The following is a 22,351-nucleotide window of genomic DNA, read 5'->3' on the forward strand; positions in this document are numbered from 1 at the left end:
TATCCAGTTCACTCACACCATTTTTCAGATAAGAGCTGCCCAGTAAGTCGCTCCACGTCAGCTGAACTTCACATCAATAGACCAACAGTGTACATGGGACATGCCGGGGTGTGAGATTTCATTGACATTTATAACTGCTTCACTTCTGTCAGGTTTGTAAATGATAGGTTCCTGGATTCAGTAGTAAAATGGCTTATTAATAAACACTGAAAACATATACCCAAAGACATGATGGTCTTCACTTTTACCTGACATTAATGTCATTGTATTGATTTTGTGAATTAATGTACATAATTAAGTTATCGAGCGTCTTCCAGTAAGGATGAAGTTAAGTTAATGTATTCCTTATTTATAAACTAATGCTGGGTTCACATGTTGGCTGTAGATGGCTGGTTGTAAACTGGATGTTTCACTGTTTTCAGCTAAAAGTTGACTGGAAAATTCTGCCACCTCTGGCTGTGAATATGGCTAATGAGCCATATTCACAGCCAGAGCTTTTACTGTCAAAAGTTACAAATTTTGTTATTGCTGCAGTGGCAAGGACAAACTGGATATTGTTTTATCTTTAAATGAGGAAGAAAGATAGATGGTGTAAGGGATTGTTAATATTCTCTAATATATTCTTCACTTTCACATAATTGGAGAGGATATGGCTTCCTGTTAATTCTAGAATAGAATTTAAAATTCTTCTTCTTACTTATAAGGTTTTGAATAATCAGGTCCCATCTTATCTTAGGGACCTCATAGTACCATATCACCCCAATAGAGCGCTTCGCTCTCAGACTGCAGGCTTACTTGTAGTTCCTAGGGTTTGTAAGAGTAGAATGGGAGGCAGAGCCTTCAGCTTTCAGGCTCCTCTCCTGTGGAACCAGCTCCCAATTCAGATCAGGGAGACAGACACCCTCTCTACTTTTAAGATTAGGCTTAAAACTTTCCTTTTTGTTAAAGCTTATAGTTAGGGCTGGATCAGGTGACCCTGAACCATCCCTTAGTTATGCTGCTATAGACTTAGACTGCTGGGGGGGTTCCCATGATGTACTGTTTCTTTCTCTTTTTGCTCTGTATACACCACTCTGCATTTAATCATTAGTGATTGATCTCTGCTCTCTTCCACAGCATGTCTTTTTCCTGGTTCTCTCCCTCAGCCCCAACCAGTTCCAGCAGAAGACTCCCCCTCTCTGAGCCTGGTTCTGCTGGAGGTTTCTTCCTGTTAAAAGTGAGTTTTTCCTTCCCACTGTCGCCAAGTACTTGCTCACAGGGGGTCGTTTTGACCGTTGGGGTTTTTCCGTAATTATTTTATGGCCTTGCCTTACAATATAAAGCGCCTTGGGGCAGCTGTTTGTTGTGATTTGGTGCTATATAAATAAAGTTGATTTGATTTGATTTGATATGCAGAATGAGAATCATTTCTGTATTTTATATTTGTAGCTGGCACTTTCCAAGGGTGCTGATGTGTGGTGACTGTTGTCTGCTGTCAGCTCCTCTACTTGGCCACTATAAATTGATGTTTAATTGTAGTGTTTTCTGTGTTCAAGATTATAGAGTGAAAATAAAGAAATGCATCCCCCAAACAGCTCACAAGGAATGAGTTTGAATCTGAGTTGTATGCATCTGCATTGACAGTGCAACACTGCCTCAATTACTACCGAGGTTTCAAACATGCTAAATTACAGATGCAGTCTCAATCCTGAAATTGTTTTTAGCCTTGATAAATCATGTTGCGTGTGCAAACCTCATATTTTGTGTATTTCAATGTCACAACCCTCAGATGGCTCTTTTAGTAAATTTTCATACTCATTTTTTTGCGGGGCTATGGTGGTATATGCTGCACATTTTTACACACACACACACACACACACACACACACACACACACACACACACACACACACACACACACACACACACACACACACACACACCTTAAGGAAATCAGGCCCAAAGTATTTTGTCCAAGGTCACAAACATGTAGTGTGATGGGGAACTGATCCCAGATGTACACATTGGTAGCCCAGCTGCTTATCCTGCTGCACTACATTATAAGAGTTATATATAGGAATAATGATCCAAACTTGTCATCCGTGTCAAACTACGAGATGACCTGATGGTTGTTAAATGTATATGGCCCAGAAAATTATTCAGAATTGGGGGGTGGAAGCGGCATAGATTGATTGATTGATTGATTGATTGATTGATTGATTGATTGATTGATTGATTGATTGATTGATTGATTTTATTTAGTAAAATTCAATGTCACATTTTATACATGCACATTAAAATTCACAAGAATAACACAAGAAAGTGCAAATACACTATTTCCATTGTGGTCCTTTAAAACCTGAGTTAAAATATAATTTTTCATCATTTCATTTTGTGTTATTTGTCAAGGATCCATGAATAGATGTGGTAAGAAAATTTCCCTCTGCTCTTAACGGCATTTCTCTCTTTACCCATCACATAAAGCCCACAACAAATTTACTTATCACCAAACATTCGGCACATTGATCAACTGCACATAAGCCTATTCAATGCTGAAGCATAGACAAATAAACAGAAAACCAACCCAGGAAAAGTCAATGACCAGAACAAATGATTTCAGTAGATTTTTTTTTCTTTTTCTGGTCCATTAAACTTGTTAAAGTCAGATGAATGTGTGCAGGACACAACAGAGAAGTGATCAAAGCATAACTGCAGCAGCAGCAGGTTCTCTGCTCAGCACCTCTTTCGTTTTGTACAGCACTCGCTCTAGTGTCGACTCTACTGCTTGTGGACCACAGAGTTGTTCTTTGTTGTGTCACCTGATTACGTTAGCAGTAAGACTGTGTAGGCGTGTTGATTGGTGCAGATTGAAGCCTGTTGCCAGGTCTGCAGAGAAAATGATTCCAGCCTTGCTCCCACACATCAGCCGGATGAGAATTTGCACCCTCACCCTACCTGTGGGAGAAGGTAATGCGATTACCCTGGTTTGTCTGTCTGGTGAGAGGATATCTGACAAAATTATGAACAGATAGTTAGGAATTTGTAGGAGTAGGATTTGGGGGTTTTGGAGAAATGGATCCAGTTGATGATTGTACACTTGTTTTGATTTGTTTTCCCCTTGCAGTCATGTTGAGTGGCGGCCGGTGTCCCGAGTATCCACAGTCTGATTTTCCCATCAGACACAAAACTCAAAGGTGCCCTTGAGCAATGTGCTTTAGTCAAGGTGCAAGTTGCACACCTTGCTGTATGACTGAAGAAAAAGGCTGAAATCTGTCACTGATGACTGAGGAGATTTTAGCTACTTAATTTAACCTTTATTTAACCAGGTTAGTCCCAGTGAGATCGAGACCTCTTTTGCAAGGGAGACCTGGACAACTATAAAGTTTCCAGTTCATCCAACCAGCATGTCTTTAAATGAGGGAGGAAACTGGAGCACCTGGAGGAAACCCACACAAACACAGACAGAACATGCAAACTCCACAGGTGGGAATCGAACACATGATCTTCTTGCTGGGAGGTAACAGTGCTAACCACTAAGCCACCATGGTGCCAATATATACACACCTTAAATTTTGCTTATGGGTGATTCTTTAACTACGGGCACTATTGGCCTTGTAAATGTAATTTCCACCACACCATTGCCTTACAATATAAAGCGCCTAGGGGCAACTGTTTGTTCTGATTTGGCGCTATATACATGTGCTCGGATGTCACTGTTTATCTCCATAGAAACTACCCAAACAATCTTTCATACAAACTGTTTAGGGACATTACAGTGTTGTGGTGGAAATTACGGCAATAGTGTGGGACAACTACATTTTGTTTAAAAAAATCACAACAGTTGTATGACATTGAATACCCCAAAAGTCATCATAGACTACTAGAACAAATTTCTTAACACACTTTCATTGTAAAGATAATTATAAAAGTGTGAAATTTCCACTTTTTTCTGTTTTTCATACAATATGATCAAAGGACATAATAAGTGCCCGTAGTCTAAGAATTACCCTTATACTCAAATATAGTGTTTGTGCCCATACAGCTGGGGGTGAGGAGGTGAGTGATACCTGCCTCTGGGTTTTCTTTAATATGAAAAATGCTTGTGTATTTTTCTGTGAATTTTCTTTAAACCTCCAGTGATTCCCGGAATAAGGAGCACATCATTGAAGTCTGGCTTCTGTGTTTGAGTGCCTATCAATTTGGAGGGGCATTCGGTGAGTATCGCTGGGCATGAAACAAAAAGGGGAACACTAAACCTGTCATAAAATCCACACTGCAGACTGCAGTGTTCCAGTTATGTCTTATTTACAGTATGAAGTTAAATGTTTAAGCATTGAAGTGACTGATATCTGCTGGGAGCAATGAGGACACACAGGACAGAAATGAGCATAGCAGAGGGACAAAACAGGTGGCACGGTGTGGAGATGATGCAAGAGGTGAGACTGAGATGTTCAGGCATGTTAGTAAGGATGTAAGGATGCTGAGGATGCAGCCGTCAGGGAGAAGATGAGGATGGCCAATGAGAAAGTTCATTCATTTGGTGACTTAGGACATGTGGGAGCAGAGAGTTAAATAGAGGGGTCAGGGTGTAACAGAGGTGTGGTGACCCATAACAGGAGCAGCCGAAAGAAGAAGAAACTGATCTACTGAAGATATGGAGGTTTTCCCTCTGGACAATAATACTGCAAGAGCTCACAGGGGTTATCTTACAGAAAAAGATTATTTACAGTGGAGTTTGTGCATAGAAGATTAGAAAAAACAAAAACTTTTTATTGCCAATATCTTATTTTATTTCTTTGTAGTTGGTAAACTTGAGTGTTACATGATTAAGTAATTGTATTTTCTGTTAAGACACTAAAAACCGTCTTCTGCCCACACGTTGTCTCCTGTTGTTCCTGCACCCAGCCAAAGATGAAGACGCTGCATGGCTTCAGGCTTTCTGTTGCTTTTGTTTGTCTTACGATAATCTATAAAACTTGAAGTACTTGTAACCAGTCAAAAACATGTTCGTATAAAAACTGAAGGTGGTTATTATCGAACATATTTATTATTTTCCATCTTATTTTAACAAATGTTGGTAACAGCATAATGCTCAACCTTTGCTTCAGGTCACACTGAAAGAGCAGAAGGCTCAGTTATAAATGACATGGATGCACAAAAACCATACATGGAATTTTACAGGACAAACATGCTTCCACACTTTTTTCAGAGCAAATCAAGCTTGATTTGAATGATGAAGCAAATCAATTAAAAAATGAAAGTTTATTCAATGTCTAGAAATAGATGTTAAATAAATATTTGCATTTGGAACAGTTTGAAATTTGAAAATGTTCTTGTTCTGTTTTCTTGTATGGGCTGCAGGTCTTACTGCTCTTTAGTGAGTGGTACTACCAATCCCCTTTTGAAACTAGTGGCATGGATGAACCAGAGAATCTCTGTCCAAATACTGATTTTATTTATGTACCAGGTTAGTCCCACTGAGATCAATCAATCAATCAATCAATCAATCAATTTTTTTATATAGCGCCAAATCACAACAAACAGTTGCCCCAAGGCGCTTTATATTGTAAGGCAAGGCCATACAATAATTATGTAAAACCCCAACGGTCAAAATGACCCCCTGTGAGCAAGCACTTGGCTACAGTGGGAAGGAAAAACTCCCTTTTAACAGGAAGAAACCTCCAGCAGAACCAGGCTCAGGGAGGGGCAGTCTTCTGCTGGGACTGGTTGGGGCTGAGGGAGAGAACCAGGAAAAAGACATGCTGTGGAGGGGAGCAGAGATCGATCACTAATGATTAAATGCAGAGTGGTGCATACAGAGCAAAAAGAGAAAGAAACAGTGCATCATGGGAACCCCCCAGCAGTCTACGTCTATAGCAGCATAACTAAGGGAAGGTTCAGGGTCACCTGATCCAGCCCTAACTATAAGCTTTAGCAAAAAGGAAAGTTTTAAGCCTAATCTTAAAAGTAGAGAGGGTGTCTGTCTCCCTGATCTGAATTGGGAGCTGGTTCCACAGGAGAGGAGCCTGAAAGCTGAAGGCTCTGCCTCCCATTCTACTCTTACAAACCCTAGGAACTACAAGTAAGCCTGCAGTCTGAGAGCGAAGCGCTCTATTGGGGTGATATGGTACTACGAGGTCCCTAAGATAAGATGGGACCTGATTATTCAAAACCTTATAAGTAAGAAGAAGAATTTTAAATTCTATTCTAGAATTAACAGGAAGCCAATGAAGAGAGGCCAATATGGGTGAGGTATGCTGTCTCCTTCTAGTCCCCGTCAGTACTCTAGCTGCAGCATTTTGAATTAACTAAAGACTTTTTAGGGAACTTTTAGGACAACCTGATAATAATGAATTACAATAGTCCAGCCTAGAGGAAATAAATGCATGAATTAGTTTTTCAGCATCACTCTGAGACAAGACCTTTCTGATTTTAGAGATATTGCGTAAATGCAAAAAAGCAGTCCTACATATTTGTTTAATATGCGCTTTGAATGACATATCCTGATCAAAAATGACTCCAAGATTTCTCACAGTATTACTAGAGGTCAGGGTAATGCCATCCAGAGTAAGGATCTGGTTAGACACCATGTTTCTAAGATTTGTGGGGCCAAGTACAATAACTTCAGTTTTATCTGAGTTTAAAAGCAGGAAATTAGAGGTCATCCATGTCTTTATGTCTATAAGACAATCCTGCAGTTTAGCTAATTGGTGTGTGTCCTCTGGCTTCATGGATAGATAAAGCTGGGTATCATCTGAGTAACAATGAAAATTTAAGCAATACCGTCTAATAATATTACCTAAGGGAAGCATGTATAAAGTGAATAAAATTGGTCCTAGCACAGAACCTTGTGGAACTCCATAATTAACTTTAGTCTGTGAAGAAGATTCCCCATTTACATGAACAAATTGTAATCTATTAGACAAATATGATTCAAACCACCGCAGCGCAGTGCCTTTAATACCTATGGCATGCTCTAATCTCTGTAATAAAATTTTATGGTCAACAGTATCAAAAGCAGCACTGAGGTCTAACAGAACAAGCACAGAGATGAGTCCACTGTCCGAGGCCATAAGAAGATCATTTGTAACCTTCACTAATGCTGTTTCTGTACTATGATGAATTCTAAAACCTGACTGAAACTCTTCAAATAGACCATTCCTCTGCAGATGATCAGTTAGCTGTTTTACAACTACCCTTTCAAGAATTTTGAGAGAAAAGGAAGGTTGGAGATTGGCCTATAATTAGCTAAGATAGCTGGGTCAAGTGATGGCTTTTTAAGTAATGGATTAATTACTGCCACCTTAAAAGCCTGTGGTACATAGCCAACTAATAAAGATAGATTGATCATATTTAAAATCGAAGCATTAAATAATGGTAGGGCTTCCTTAGAAGAGAGAGACCTAATGTTTAATAGACCACATTTAACTGTTTTAGTCTGTGGTGCAGTTGAAGGTGCTATATTATTTTTTCTTTTTGAATTTTTATGCTTAAATAGATTTTTGCTGGTTGTTGGTGGTCTGGAAGCAGGCACCATCTCTACGGGGATGGGGTAATGAGGGGATGGCAGGGGGAGAGAAGCTGCAGAGAGGTGTGTAAGACTACAACTCTGCTTCCTGGTCCCAACCCTGGATAGTCACGGTTTGGAGGATTTAATAAAACTGGCCAGATTTCTAGAAATGAGAGCTGCTCCATCCAAAGTGGGATGGATGCCGTCTCTCCTAACAAGACCAGGTTTTCCCCAGAAGCTTTGCCAATTATCTATGAAGCCCACCACTCAGACAGCCAGCAATTCAAGGAGAACATGCGGCTAAACATGTCACTCCCAGTCCGATTGGGGAGGGGCCCAACTGTTTTAGTCTGTGGTGCAGTTGAAGGTGCTATATTATTTTTTCTTTTTGAATTTTTATGCTTAAATAGATTTTTGCTGGTTGTTGGTGGTCTGGGAGCAGGCACCGTCTCTACGGGGATGGGGTAATGAGGGGATGGCAGGGGGAGAGAAGCTGCAGAGAGGTGTGTAAGACCTCTTTTGCAAGAGAGACCTGAACAATTAGAAAGTTTCCAATCCACCTAACCTGCATGTCTTTAAATGTGAGAAGACACCCATGTAAACACAGGGGGAACATGCAAACTCCACACAGAAAGACCACAGGTGGGAATCAAACCCACAACCTTTTTGCCGTGAGGCAACAGTGCTAACCACTAAGGCACTGTGCTGCAGTATTATGCTGGTGAAATTTATGGTACTAAAGGATCAGTGGCATCAATTGTTCAGGTAAAGACGACTTTTATGCGATACAGGTGTTACAGACTCATTCATCTGTTCACTCACGACATTTTAGAGGATCTGCTTTTCCAAAGCCTAGGAATAATATTACACAATATTTTGCCTCATATTCTTGGTCAGGCCAGTCTGGGTGTATTTGCAGGTGTTCTATGTTGCCCCACTTGATGCACTGTGGAACTGCCTTGGGTCCTTGATAGCAACTATCACAATAGCCACAGTTGTGCCAGAACTAAACCAAAGCTCCCCTCCTTGGCCACTCCTCCCCAAACCTTCCTCCAGATCAAGTAGAAACAACAGCAGTTGGGACCTTTCAACAGGCTTCACAGCGCACCGTGTAGAAAAGCTAAATGTATGATTCTTGTGTTACCACATGCTAGATCGGAGGCATTTTTAGCCTCAGAATGTGGTTTTTGGAGGAATTTATGGTTTGGGTTTTTTGTTAAGTTGCTACTGTCCGCCATCTTTAAAACAAATCAACATCTATGTAGTGAAACACGATTACTGCCATATCTTAGTTGTTGGCTGCTGTATTAATGATCATACACCAGTTAGAGCACCTTTAACATCCAGGTAATTATCCAGATTTACCTGCATGTTGTGTGAAAATGTGTATTCGTTGGCGTTGCTAATAGAGATGTAACAAGGCAAAGGGCAAACAGAAGGACCTTGATGACAAAGTGAGGAACCAGTCGGCACGGGCCACAGTCCAACCATCGACTGGTGCTGGTAAACTCTTTGCTGTTACTTGCGACGGGAATAAAATCTATAATTCTTACGACAGATGATTCATGTATTAGACCTTTACGAGACCTCGTATAGTGCTGCAAGTCAGCAATGTGAAGTACTTTATATATAGAGAGAGAGAGACAGATTGAGAGAGAGAGAGAGAGAGATGGGGTAGTTTTTTAGCACTTTAGTGCACACTTGCTGTTTTTAAATGAGCTTTTGAAACAAATGGAGTACCTGCAGCAGACTGTGCGTTGTTATGGGTGGGAAGGTATGTTGGTGAACTCCTTTGCTCTTGTTTTTGCTGAGGGATTTGCATGTGTTTTTCTGGGTTTCTTGGTCATGCTCACCCAGAATTCTGATCAAACACCATTAACTCTTGTGGAGCACCACACCAGCACTGTCTGTGCTTGTCCTGAAGATGAGTTGCATGCACCAAGACCTCATTTCCGCTTAAGCAACTGTAAAACCTAGCTGTGGCAAGATATTTGAGAGATATTTGATATTTCTCTCAAAAATTCTTGAAAGGGTAGTTGTAAAACAGCTAACTGATCATCTGCAGAGGAATGGTCTATTTGAAGAGATTCAGTCAGGTTTCAGAATTCATCATAGTACAGAAACAGCATTAGTGAAGGTTACAAATGATCTTCTTATGGCCTCAGACAGTGGACTCATCTCTGTGCTTGTCCTGTTAGACCTCAGTGCTGCTTTTGATACTGTTGACCATAACATTTTATTACAGAGATTAGAGCATGCCATATATTAAAGGCACTGCGCTGTGGTGGTTTGAATCATATTTATCTAATAGATTACAATTTGTTCATTTACATGGGGAGTCTTCTTCACAGACTAAGGTTAATTATGGAGTTCCACAAGGTTCTGTGCTAGGATCAATTTTATTCACTTTATACATGCTTCCCTTAGGCAGTATTATTAGACGGCATTGCTTAAATTTTCATTGTTACGCAGATGATACCCAGCTTTATCTATCCATGAAGCTAGCGGACACACACCAATTAGTTAAACTGCAGGAATGTCTTACAGACATAAAGACATGGATGACCTCTAACTTCCTGCTTTTAAATTCAGATAAAACTGAAGTTATTGTACTTGGCCCCACAAATCTTAGAAACATAGTGTCTAACCAAATCCTTGCTCTGGACGGCATTACCCTGACCTCTAGTAATACTGTGAGAAATCTTGGAGTCATTTTTGATCAGGATATGTCATTCAATGCGCTTATTAAGCAAATATGTAGGACTGCTTTTTTGCATTTGCGCAATATCTCTAAAATTAGAAAGGTCTTGTCTCAGAGTGATGCTGAAAAACTAATTCATGCATTTATTTCCTCTAGGCTGGTCTATTGTAATTCATTATTATCAGGTTGTCCTAAAAGTTCCCTGAGAAGCCTTCAGTTAATTCAAAATGCTGCAGCTAGAGTACTGACGGGGACTAGAAGGAGAGAGCATATCTCACCCATATTGGCCTCTCTTCATTGGCTTCCTGTTAATTCTAGAATAGAATTTAAAATTCTTCTTCTTACTTATAAGGTTTTGAATAATCAGGTCCCATCTGATCTTAGGGACCTCATAGTACCATATCACCCCAATAGAGCGCTTCGCTCTCAGACTGCAGGCTTACTTGTAGTTCCTAGGGTTTGTAAGAGTAGAATGGGAGGCAGAGCCTTCAGCTTTCAGGCTCCTCTCCTGTGGAACCAGCTCCCAATTTGGATCAGGGAGACAGACACCCTCTCTACTTTTAAGATTAGGCTTAAAACTTTCCTTTTTGCTAAAGCTTATAGTTAGGGCTGGATCAGGTGACCCTGAACCATCCCTTAGTTATGCTGCTATAGACGTAGACTGCTGGGGGGTTCCCATGATGCACTGAGTGTTTCTTTCTCTTTTTGCTCTGTATGCACCACTCTGCATTTAATCATTAGTGATTGATCTCTGCTCTCTTCCACAGCATGTCTTTTTCCTGATTCTCTCTCCTCAGTCCCACCAGTCCCAGCAGAAGACTGCCCCTCTCTGAGCCTGGTTCTGCTGGAGGTTTCTTCCTGTTAAAAGGGAGTTTTTCCTTCCCACTGTCGCCAAGTGCTTGCTCACAGGGGGTCGTTCGGACCGTTGGGGTTTTCTGTAATTATTGTATGGCTTTTGCCTTACAATGTAAAGCACCTTGGGGCAACTGTTTGTTGTGGCTCTCACTGCGGTATTGTATCACTTCCTGTTCCGGAGCACAGCGGTGTTTTTCTGTATCTGTTAGCTGTTTAATCTGCGCAGTTAGATTGATCTAGTTATCTAGATTACGATTTGTTTCCCAGTGTAATCTTTCGTGCCTTAACTAAAGCACTCCTTCTGCTGAATCACCTCTAAATTATTTACACATTATTCACTTTGCGTGTTTTTAGGAATCCGCTAGCTTAGTGTAGCTACTAGCTCTTAGCCGATTTAGCATGGCGGCTTCTCCTGTCTCTCCCGCACTTTTCTGCTCTGGGTGTGAAATGTTTAGTTATTCCTCGGCCTCCTTTAGCAGTAACGGTACTTGTAATAAGTGTAGCTTATTCGTAGCTTTGGAGGCCAGGCTGGGCGAATTGGAGACTCGGCTCCGCACCATGGAAAATTGTACAGCTAGCCAGGCCCCTGTAGTCGGTGCGGACCAAGGTAGCTTAGCCGCCGTTAGTTACCCCCTGGCAGATCCCCGAGCAGCCGGGAAAGCAGGCTGACTGGGTGACTGTGAGGAGGAAGCGTAGCCCTAAACAGAAGCCCCGTGTACACCGCCAACCCGTTCACATCTCTAACCGTTTTTTCCCCACTCGAGGACACACCCGCCGAGGATCAAACTCTGGTTATTGGCGACTCTGTTTTACGAAATGTGAAGTTAGTGACACCAGCAACCATAGTCAATTGTCTTCCGGGGGCCAGAGCAGGCGACATTGAAGGAAATTTGAAACTGCTGGCTAAGGCTAAGCGTAAATTTGGTAAGATTGTAATTCACGTCGGCAGTAATGACACCCGGTTACGCCAATCGGAGGTCACTAAAATTAACATTAAATCGGTGTGTAACTTTGCAAAAACAATGTCGGACTCTGTAGTTTTCTCTGGGCCCCTCCCCAATCAGACCGGGAGTGACATGTTTAGCCGCATGTTCTCCTTGAATTGCTGGCTGTCTGAGTGATGTCCAAAAAATGAGGTGGGCTTCATAGATAATTGGCAAAGCTTCTGGGGAAAACCTGGTCTTGTTAGGAGAGACGGCATCCATCCCACTTTGGATGGAGCAGCTCTCATTTCTAGAAATCTGGCCAATTTTCTTAAATCCTCCAAACCGTGACTATCCAGGGTTGGGACCAGGAAGCAGAGTTGTAGTCTTACACAGCTCTGCAGCTTCTCTCCCCCTGCCATCCCCTCATTACCCCATCCCCATTCCTTCTTTATGTTCTCTAATGCCATATACCAACACAGTGCAGAGTAGCTACCTAAACTCTGTAAGTGAGATAGAGTATCTCGTCAATAGTTTTACATCCTCATTGAAGACAACTTTGGATGCTGTAGCTCCTCTAAAAAAGAGAGCTTTAAATCAGAAGTGCCTGACTCCGTGGTATAACTCACAAACTCGTAGCTTAAAGCAGATAACCCGTAAGTTGGAGAGGAAATGGCGTCTCACTAATTTAGAAGATCTTCACTTAGCCTGGAAAAAGAGTCTGTTGCTCTATAAAAAAGCCCTCCGTAAAGCTAGGACATCTTTCTACTCATCTCTAATTGAAGAAAATAAGAACAACCCCAGGTTTCTTTTCAGCACTGTAGCCAGGCTGACAAAGAGTCAGAGCTCTATTGAGCTGAGTATTCCATTAACTTTAACTAGTAATGACTTCATGACTTTCTTTGCTAACAAAATTTTAACTATTAGAGAAAAAATTACTCATAACCATCCCAAAGACGTATCGTTATCTTTGGCTGCTTTCAGGTGACCCTGAACCATCCCTTAGTTATGCTGCTATAGACGTAGACTGCTGGGGGTTTTACATAATTATTGTATGGCCTTGCCTTACAATATAAAGTGCCTTGGGGCAACTGTTTGTTGTGATTTGGCGCTATATAAAAAATTGATTGATTGATTGATTTGGCGCTATATAAATAAAATTGATTTGATTTGATTTAGATCTGGAATTGGACCAGTTGCCTGCCTGAGTGGTTGCCATCCTGGACCCAAGGTTGTTCCGCAGTGTCATGTATGCGACAAAACGTGACACAAATGCACCCACTTGACTTGAACTGTAAAAATTGAGATGTTAATATAACTCAAAAATTTTCTTGTTGAAACATCTATACTGTAATTCACCAAATGTCTGTCTGTCCATCTGATCCTGCATCATTCCAAGATGGCTCAGCCATCACTGTGATTTTCATTCTGTGTCATCTATGTCAACCCTGGAGTAACATAGATGAGTTAATTTTCACATGCCCTGCATACATATATAGAATTAGGTACCATCATCCCTGTTTCTCATTCATGTCATTTCATGACTGTATGTTTGTGATAATGAGTCATCTACAGAGGAACAGACGGATCATATTTGTATTGCCCACTTGATAAGAGGGATTCAATACAATGCGGTATTTTTATATGGTGTTTTATTTTGTTTGTTTGTTTTTAATACATCCTTGTCCTTCCTGATATTAGGCAGTTCCCTGCACCTTTCACAGGACAGTGATGGTAGCTCAGTGGTAAAGTTTCTGCCTGGCAATCAAAGCTTTTGGAAAGTGCGGGTTTGATTCCCATGGGGGGCATGTATTTTTTTTCACAGCAGCTGTGCAATGTTTAACCACATCGTGCAGCTGCGTAACCACATCGCGCAGCTGCGTAACCACATAGCACAGCTGCTTGCGTTGTGTTCTCACATGCATGAACCTTTGAACTGGGATTATGCATGCATGCCCATTGGCGCGATGTTTGCGTGGTTTGCTCATACAAGCTGTTACGACGTGGGTCACCCTGAGTTGTACATATTCGCACTATGTGTGAAGGGGCCCTAAGTTAGGAGGGGGGTCATTTTCATTTGTAACTCAGAAGATATGTGCGGCATTTGGTACTATCATCTCAGACTAAAGAATTAGCATGCTAACTAGCCACAACTCTTCTGTGAAGTTTCATGGTGCCCAGCAGAGCAACATCTGTATTACTGCCACCATCTGGCTGGGAGTGTTAATTAGCACTGAATCACAATATGCAAGTGAACACACCTTTCAGCCGGGACCGTTGAAAAGTCTTTGTGAAGAACCATAAAGACAAAGGGGAAACTTTTATCAGAGTGGAGTGTAGTAGTGGTGATAAGGGGCGTGCAATAATGCAAGATTTTGTATCAATCTGATACCAAGTAAATACAGGGCCAGTATCATGATACCAATAGATACTTTTTAATAATTAAGGTGGATGCATCATCAAATTCATAAATCTGAATGAATTTTCCTGACATTTTTCTTCCGTTTGGATTATTAATTAGTTAAAACCCAGGACAGAATTTGGCCAAAGTTTCCTGGAAAATAAATACTTTAATATTGTAATAAAAGTTGTTGAGAAATAATCGAACAGTCATGTCTGGATTGTTTTCATAAATAAAGTAGGGCTGAAATGATTAGTCAAGTAACTCGAATAATTCAAATAATTCTATTACAAAAAATGTTTGAGTCAAATTCTGTGCCTTGAAGCTCCGTTTAATGTTGTAGTACATATGCAGGCCTCTGTGTGAAATGGTAAATGGACTGCATTTATGTAGCGCTTTTCAGATGCTCGAAGCACTTTACAATAATGCCTCGCATTTACCCCGGCATCAGTGCTGCCATACAAGGTGCTCATGACACACCGGGAGCAACTTGGGTATTAAAGACCTTGCCCAAGGGCCCTTAGTGATTTTCCTGGTCAGGCTGGGGTTTTGAACCAAGGATTCTCTGGTCTCAAGCCCAACGCTTAATCACTAGAACATCACCTCCCCCCGTGTGATGCTGTAACGTCCCCAGAAAAAAAAACAGTAGAAGACTAGAGCATGCGCATAAGCTGTGTAAGAGCTAATCAATGTCGCATCAAAAGCTACAGCTTTCGAACGCAACACACGGAGTAAAATAAAGCCTTTTAAGAGAAAGATGGTCCACGCTGATCATCTGAAATAGACTTACTGCGCATGTAAAGCAAAGCAGTGTGTTTGTCTATTTTTAAAAAACAGACAGTTTTGTCCGCTGGCTGCTCTCCACTCTACGTGCACTGTCAAGTTTTCATCAACAGTGTACAGATCGGATTTATTTATTACTGTGGGTTTTGTGGAAAAGTTGCACTCCACACAGGCTGTGCTCACGTTCACTGACTGAAGATTACACTGACGGCCTGCGCTTACGGTCCGGTGTCAGGGGAGTGCTGAGCTGTGCTCCTGACATCAGAAAAGATCCAAAACTTGAGAAGATGTGAAAAATAAATAATTACCCAGGAAAACAGAAAGGGATACATTAAATTTCAGAATCTGCGTGATGATGCAGCGGCATCTCCCCAAGTGCTTTGGGGAGAGCCCTGAACTATTAATGTTGTTTAAAAATGTAAAAGTACTTTTTATCCGTTTACTCGATTAATCACCAGAATAATCAATAGAATACTCGATTATTAAAATAATCAATAGCTGAAGCTCTAAAACAAAGAGAGTTCAGAAATTAAAAGACAAAAATTTAATAAAATGTCTCATGTGACATGTCCGGTGAGTATGCCGGCCATGCAAGAACTGGGACATTTTCAGCTTCCAAGAATTATGTACAGATCCTTGCAACATGGGGCCGTGCATTATCCTGCTGCAACATGAGGTGATGTTCTTGGATGTATGGCACAACAATGGACTCAGGATCTCGTCACGGTATCTCTGTGCATTCAAAATGCCATCAATAAAATGCACCTGTGTTCTTCGTCCATAACAGACGCCTGCCCATACCATAACCCCACCGCCACCATGGTCCACTCGATCCACAACATTGACATCAGAAAACTGCTCACCCACACAACGCCACACACGCTGTCTGCCATCTGCCTTGGATAGTGTGAACCGGGATTCATCCGTGAAGACAACACCTCTCCAACATGCCAAATGCCAGCGAATGTGAGCATTTGCCCACTCAAGTCGGTTACGATGACGAACTGGAGTCAGGTCGAGACCCCGATGAGGACGACGAGCATGCAGATGAGCTTCCCTGAGACGGTTTCTGACAGTTTGTGCAGAAATTCTTTGGTTATGCAAACCGATTGTTTCAGCAGCTGTCCGAGTGGCTGGTCTCAGATGATCTTGGAGGTGAACATGCTGGATGTGGAGGTCCTGGGCTGGTGTGGTTACACGTGGTCTGCGGTTGTGAGGCTGGTTGGATGTACTGCCAAATTCTCTGAAACGTCTTTGGAGACGGCTTATGGCAGAGAAATGAACATTCAATACACGAGCAACAGCTCTGGTTGACATTCCTGCTGTCAGCATGCCAATTGCACGCTCCCTCAAATCTTGCGACATCTGTGGCATTGTGCTGTGTGATAAAACTGCACCTTTCAGAGTGGCCTTTTATTGTGGGCAGTCTAAGGCACACCTGTGCACTAATCATGGTGTCTAATCAGCATCTTGATATGGCACACCTGTGAGGTGGGATGGATTATCTCAGCAAAGAAGTGCTCACTATCACAGATTTAGACTGGTTTGTGAACAATAGTTGAGGGAAATGGTGATATTGTGTATGTGGAAAAAGTTTTAGATCTTTGAGTTCATCTCATACAAAATGGGAGCAAAACCAAAAGTGTTGCGTTTATATTTTTGTTGAGTGTATGAAGCTTAAATATGAAAAAGTATCGGTATCGGTATTGATATTGGCAATACTGGGCCTGTATTTACTTGGTATCGGATCAAGACCAAAATTCCCGGTATCGCCCACCTCTAGCATAAGCATCAGTAACTAGTGTGATTGTGAAATGATAAAACTCTGATCAAATGTTCCCATCATGACTATCATAATCAGGTAAATGACAAAATGATGATTATAATTCCATTCCAGGATATATGATATCTGCATTCGAAATCTTCACCTAGCAAAGGTCCCGTCCATAGGGCGGGTAGTTTGCTAGTTACATTAAAAAAAGTGTCACCAACTATTTTTTTTAAGTTACTGAACAAAGAATGTTGCTGTAAATTAAATTCCAGGTTTTACATGCAAGATTTCATAGAACACATCTGTTCATGCAAAGTCGATTATGACTGGAGTCTGTTCAGGAGTTCAGCAAAACAGAATGGAAGTAATTTAAGTCAGACCTTTAAAGCACACGAAGCTCTGACTGTGCTTATTATTATTCAGCTTGTTTAGAAGCAGAATGCAAAAAAAGAACAATTTACTGTGTGAAACTTGCGTTTAGTCATTTTGATGGTTCATATTTTAGAACAAGAGGGAATGATGTGACATGACCTCGGAAAATTGTGTCTGTCTCAGGGATGGGTCTTTTTTTTTTTTTTTTTTGCATTATGGCTATGATGCTTTACACAATTTCATATTCACAGTTCATAAAATAGGATCAAGGATCTTGATGCATGTGACAACATGTAGGTCAGTGAAGTATGGTGCTCTGTCCCGATTCTGTGCATATCAAGGAAAAAAAATTAAAGCATAGTAGCTTAGTGGTTAGCACTGTTGCCTCACAGTAAGAAGGTCATGGGACCGATTCCCACCTGTGTCCTTTCTGTGTGGAGTTTGCATGTTCTCCCAGTGTTTGCGTGGGTTTCCTCTGGGTTCTCCGGTTTCCTCCCACATGCAAAGACACCCAAAGACTGTGAAGTGTCCGTCATGGTGGTATGGACCCTCAGCCTCACTCTTCTGGGTGTAGATGTCCTTGGAGAAGGTGGGGGGTAGTCTTGGGGAGTGAGGGTCTGAGGGCAAAAGGTGATTCTGCCTGTAGGGACAGTTTCCACAGCAGAGGAAGGTCCTCAGGATGGTGGGGGAGACCTTGAAATTTGCCGCATTTGACAGAGGAAGTAGAGTCTGAGTTTTTTGTTTTGTTTTTTAAGTGTGTTCTGGGTGTGAAGAGTTCATGTGAGGTCATCAGTGATGTGATTTCTGAGGGAAACTCTCTCCACAAGCTCAGCATTGATTTTCAGCTGGATGTAACTGCGGTTCTGTTGCCTCCTAAAGTCTACCACCATCTGACTCTACCACCATGGCCAACACAGGGGCTGAGACAGGAAACATCAATATGCACACCTTGGCGTGTTAACACACGCAGAACAGGGGACACACTGTAACCATGACACTTTGGAATGCCCTTCGCACAGCAAATCAAATCAAATCAATTTTATTTATATAGCGCCAAATCACAACAAACAGTTGCCCCAAGGCGCTTTATATTGTAAGGCAAAGCCATACAATATTTACGGAAAAACCCCAACGGTCAAAACGACCCCCTGTGAGCAAGCACTTGGCGACAGTGGGAAGGAAAAACTCCCTTTTAACAGGAAGAAAACTCCAGCAGAACCAGGCTCAGGGAGGGGCAGTCTTCTGCTGGGACTGGTTGGGGCTGAGGGAGAGAACCAGGAAAAAGACATGCTGTGGAAGAGAGCAGAGATCAATCACTAATGATTAAATGCAGAGTGGTGCATACAGAGCAAAAAGAGAAAGAAACACTCAGTGCATCATGGGAACCCCCCAGCAGTCTATAGCAGCATAACTAAGGGATGGTTCAGGGTCACCTGATCCAGCCCTAACTATAAGCTTTAGCAAAAAGGAAAGTTTTAAGCCTAATCTTAAAAGTAGAGAGGGTGTCTGTCTCCCTGATCTGAATTGGGAGCTGGTTCCACAGGAGAGGAGCCTGAAAGCTGAAGGCTCTGCCTCCCATTCTACTCTTAAAAACCCTAGGAACTACAAGTAAGCCTGCAGTCTGAGAGCGAAGCGCTCTATTGGGGTGATATGGTACTATGAGGTCCCTAAGATAAGATGGGACCTGATTATTCAAAACCTTATAAGTAAGAAGAAGAATTTTAAATTCTATTCTAGAATTAACAGGAAGCCAATGAAGAGAGGCCAATATGGGTGAGATATGCTCTCTCCTTCTAGTCCCTGTCAGCAATCTAGCTGCAGCATTTTGAATTAATTGAAGGCTTTTCAGGGAACTTTTAGGACAACCTGATAATAATGAATTACAATAGTCCAGCCTAGAGGAAATAAATGCATGAATTAGTTTTTCAGCATCACTCTGACAAGACCTTTCTAATTTTAGAGATATTGCGCATCTGGGCATGTAGCCAGATCCCAAACAGGGAACACATTCGGTATGGTGAACTATGTCGGTTACATGTTGAATGTCTGTCACAAGCTTAAATATCTTTAGGTAACAGTTTATAGGCTTGTGTGAATTGCACTGTCCTGTGCACTTAAAAAGCAGCTAAGCAGGATGCTGTTTTCAGTAGAAAGTGTGTGTGTGTGTGTGTGTGTGTGTGTGTGTGTGTGTGTGTGTGTGTGTGTGTGTGTGTGTGTGTGTGTGTGTGTGTGTGTGTTAAATACCTAGAGGTAATTAGATTTTGGAGAACTTTGGTCAAAGGTAATTAAATGTAAGGAAACATGATCTGACAAAACACCTTTTGCTTGTACTGTATATGTCTACAACTAAGACGCCTACATGGTTAATCTACACATACAGTGCATATGTGCACATGAACTAATCAAATGCTGGAAATAATTGTTTTCTGATTATTTGACTCACATCAGAGTTCTGCATCTGCTGCAGATGGGTGAACCTTTGCATCACTATGGACAGTGCATCCTTTGCTGCGTGGACAGAGGTTCACACCGTAATATGTGTTCTTTGTTCCACTGTACAGGGTTACATTTGTAAGACACAAGCACATTAGATCATTGGGCAGTGATTGGATGGCTTTAAACCCCCCCACAAAACATCTCATTAATTTAAAAACAAAAGTAGAGTCATCAGTCTACTATATTCATGCATGTTGTGTGGGCCGCTGAAGAGGAGGTACTGCTGGCCCACCACCACTAGAGGGCGCCCTGCCTGGAGTGCGGGCTCCAGGTACCGGAGGGCGCTGCCGCCTTACGGGAGCAGCCAGGATGACAGCTGTCACCCATCACTGGAGACAGCTGATCCCAATCAATAAGGAGGTATATCAGCAGGACGGCATCTCCACCTCATTTGCCGAGATATCGCCTTACCAAAGAGGTAACAAACTCAGCCTACACATACGTGTGACTTTAATTGTGTTCTTGTGATTATCTGTAGGACAGCTGACTACCAGACAGCGTTTGGATAAGTACTCACCTTCCTACATTTCTTGATTGTTGTTGACGAGAGGTGGAGGTGGACTCTCCACCCTCCGTGTTGCTGGGTGCAGCCGCATCCACACCTGACTGTTTCTGTTTCCTGCCAGCAGTACCGACGAGCGGAGGCAGTGGCCACCTGGGAATTCGGGACTTGGCGGCTCCAGTATTCCCGGGGTTCGGTGGCAGAGGAAATCGGGTTGGTTCCGGTTCGACTTGGACAGACGTCTCCTATCGTCGAGCCTGCCCACACGACACCGTTGTAATTAGACTCAATCTCCATATTGTAATCGGTTGTATTTGTTGTGCCTTTTTTCACAACAGTAAAAACAGTGTTATTTGATTCCTCCATTGTCCGTTCATTTGCGCCCCCTGTTGTGGGTCCGTGTTCCTACACTTTCACAACAATGCATTCAGATTTAAATCCATTGCAGAGCAATGCAGCTCCCTCCAACTTGGTGGTGAATTTGTTAAATCACTTGCCTGGAGTTACCTGAGGGTTTGTGCTGTCCAACACTTTCTAAAAGCTGCCAGTAACTTAGAAGATTCATTTCACCACAAAGTGAAGCACTCATTTCATCTCTAACAGCCAATTACAGCTTTAGCTTTTCTGCCAGTGTAGGTTTTTAATTTCATCGAGGCCTGCAGCTGAACGCTCGGATAAACAGTGCGCATCTAAAGACTGACAGGTGCTTCCACCATTTTCACTTCATAGTCAAATAATGTCACAACTCACCACCAGCTGAAAGTAACACGCTCTGAAATATACTCTGCCTTCTTCGGCAAAGGGGGAATCAGAACATAGTCATTTTATTGTCATATTTATGTGGGTATTGTAGTAATGTAATACCGACTAGATGTTTGGTTCGACAGGCATCAGGATGCTGATGCACTGTGATGTGATTTCCTAAACAATAAAAATGCAAAACAGATTAAAAGAAAAGAGGGACATTCAGAGTGCAACATGCTGAACATGTCTTACTCAGATTCATGCAAACTGTTTCTTTGTAATTCAGTGATACCATAATACACGGTTCTCTGTGGCCTTGACATTTCATCAGTTCTGCCCAGAGGTGAACCACTTTGTCCTTGAAAAATTTTGAAATGAAATAAAAAAAATCTCACTTGAAATATTCAACAATTGGCTTTAGTTAGTATAGTTTCTACATCCTGAACATTCTGTTTGAGGTGGGGTTTTTGTTTTTAATTGTATTTTGTGTCGTATAACAAAGAAACACCCCCCACCACCACCACCTCATTTATCTATCTATCTATCTATCTATCTATCTATCTATCTATCTATCTATCTATATATATATATATATATATATATATTCTTATTCTTTGTCTTTCGGCTGTTCCCATATTAGGGTTCACCACAGCAGATCAGTCGTTTCCATCTCACCCTGTCCTCTGTATCTTCCTCTGTCACTCCAACCACCTGCATGTCCTCCCTCAGCACATCCATAAACCTCCTCTTTGGCCTCCCTCTTTTGCTCATGCCTGGTGGCTCCATCCTCAGCATCCTTCTCCCTGTATACCCTGGGTCCCTCCTCTGCACATGTCCAAACCATCTCAATCTCGCCTCTCTGACTTTGTCTCCAAACCGTCCCACCTGAGCTGTCCCTCTGATATGTTCATTCCTAATCTTGTCCATTCTTGTTACTCCAAAAGAGAATCTCAACATCTTCAGCTCTGCCACCTCCAGCTGTGCCTCCTGTTAGTGCCACCGTCTCTAAGCTGTACAACATAGCTGGTCTCACTAGTAAGTCCCTTCGGCTGCGCCCTTGTTTGCACTTGGGGTCGCCACAGCAAATCCAAAGTGGATCTGCATGTTGAATTGGCACAAGTTTTACGCCGGATGCCCTTCCTGACGCAACTCCACATTACATGAAGAAATGTGGCAGGGGTGGGATTTGAACCCGGAACCTTCTGAACTGAAACCAAGCGCATTAACCACTTGGCCACCACCCCCTATAGCTGGTCTCACTACTGTTTTGTAAACTTTCCCCTTCACTCTTGCTGATATTCTTCGGTCACAAATC

The 22,351-nt window shown here is 42.0% G+C and overlaps 1 long non-coding RNA gene across 1 annotated transcript; it reads left to right on the top strand.

Annotated features, from left to right (window-relative positions):
• Window positions 1-1,502: 1,502 nt before the first annotated feature.
• LOC117508045 lies at window positions 1,503-12,356 on the top strand. Its single transcript, XR_004559964.1, has 3 exons — window positions 1,503-1,588; window positions 8,609-8,614; window positions 12,343-12,356. It is a non-coding gene; the product is annotated as an uncharacterized LOC117508045 (long non-coding RNA).
• The last annotated feature ends 9,995 nt before the right edge of the window (window positions 12,357-22,351 follow it).

The sequence above is a fragment of the Thalassophryne amazonica genome, chromosome 3 (assembly GCF_902500255.1).
Source record: "Thalassophryne amazonica chromosome 3, fThaAma1.1, whole genome shotgun sequence".
Taxonomy (NCBI): Eukaryota; Metazoa; Chordata; class Actinopteri; order Batrachoidiformes; family Batrachoididae; genus Thalassophryne; species Thalassophryne amazonica.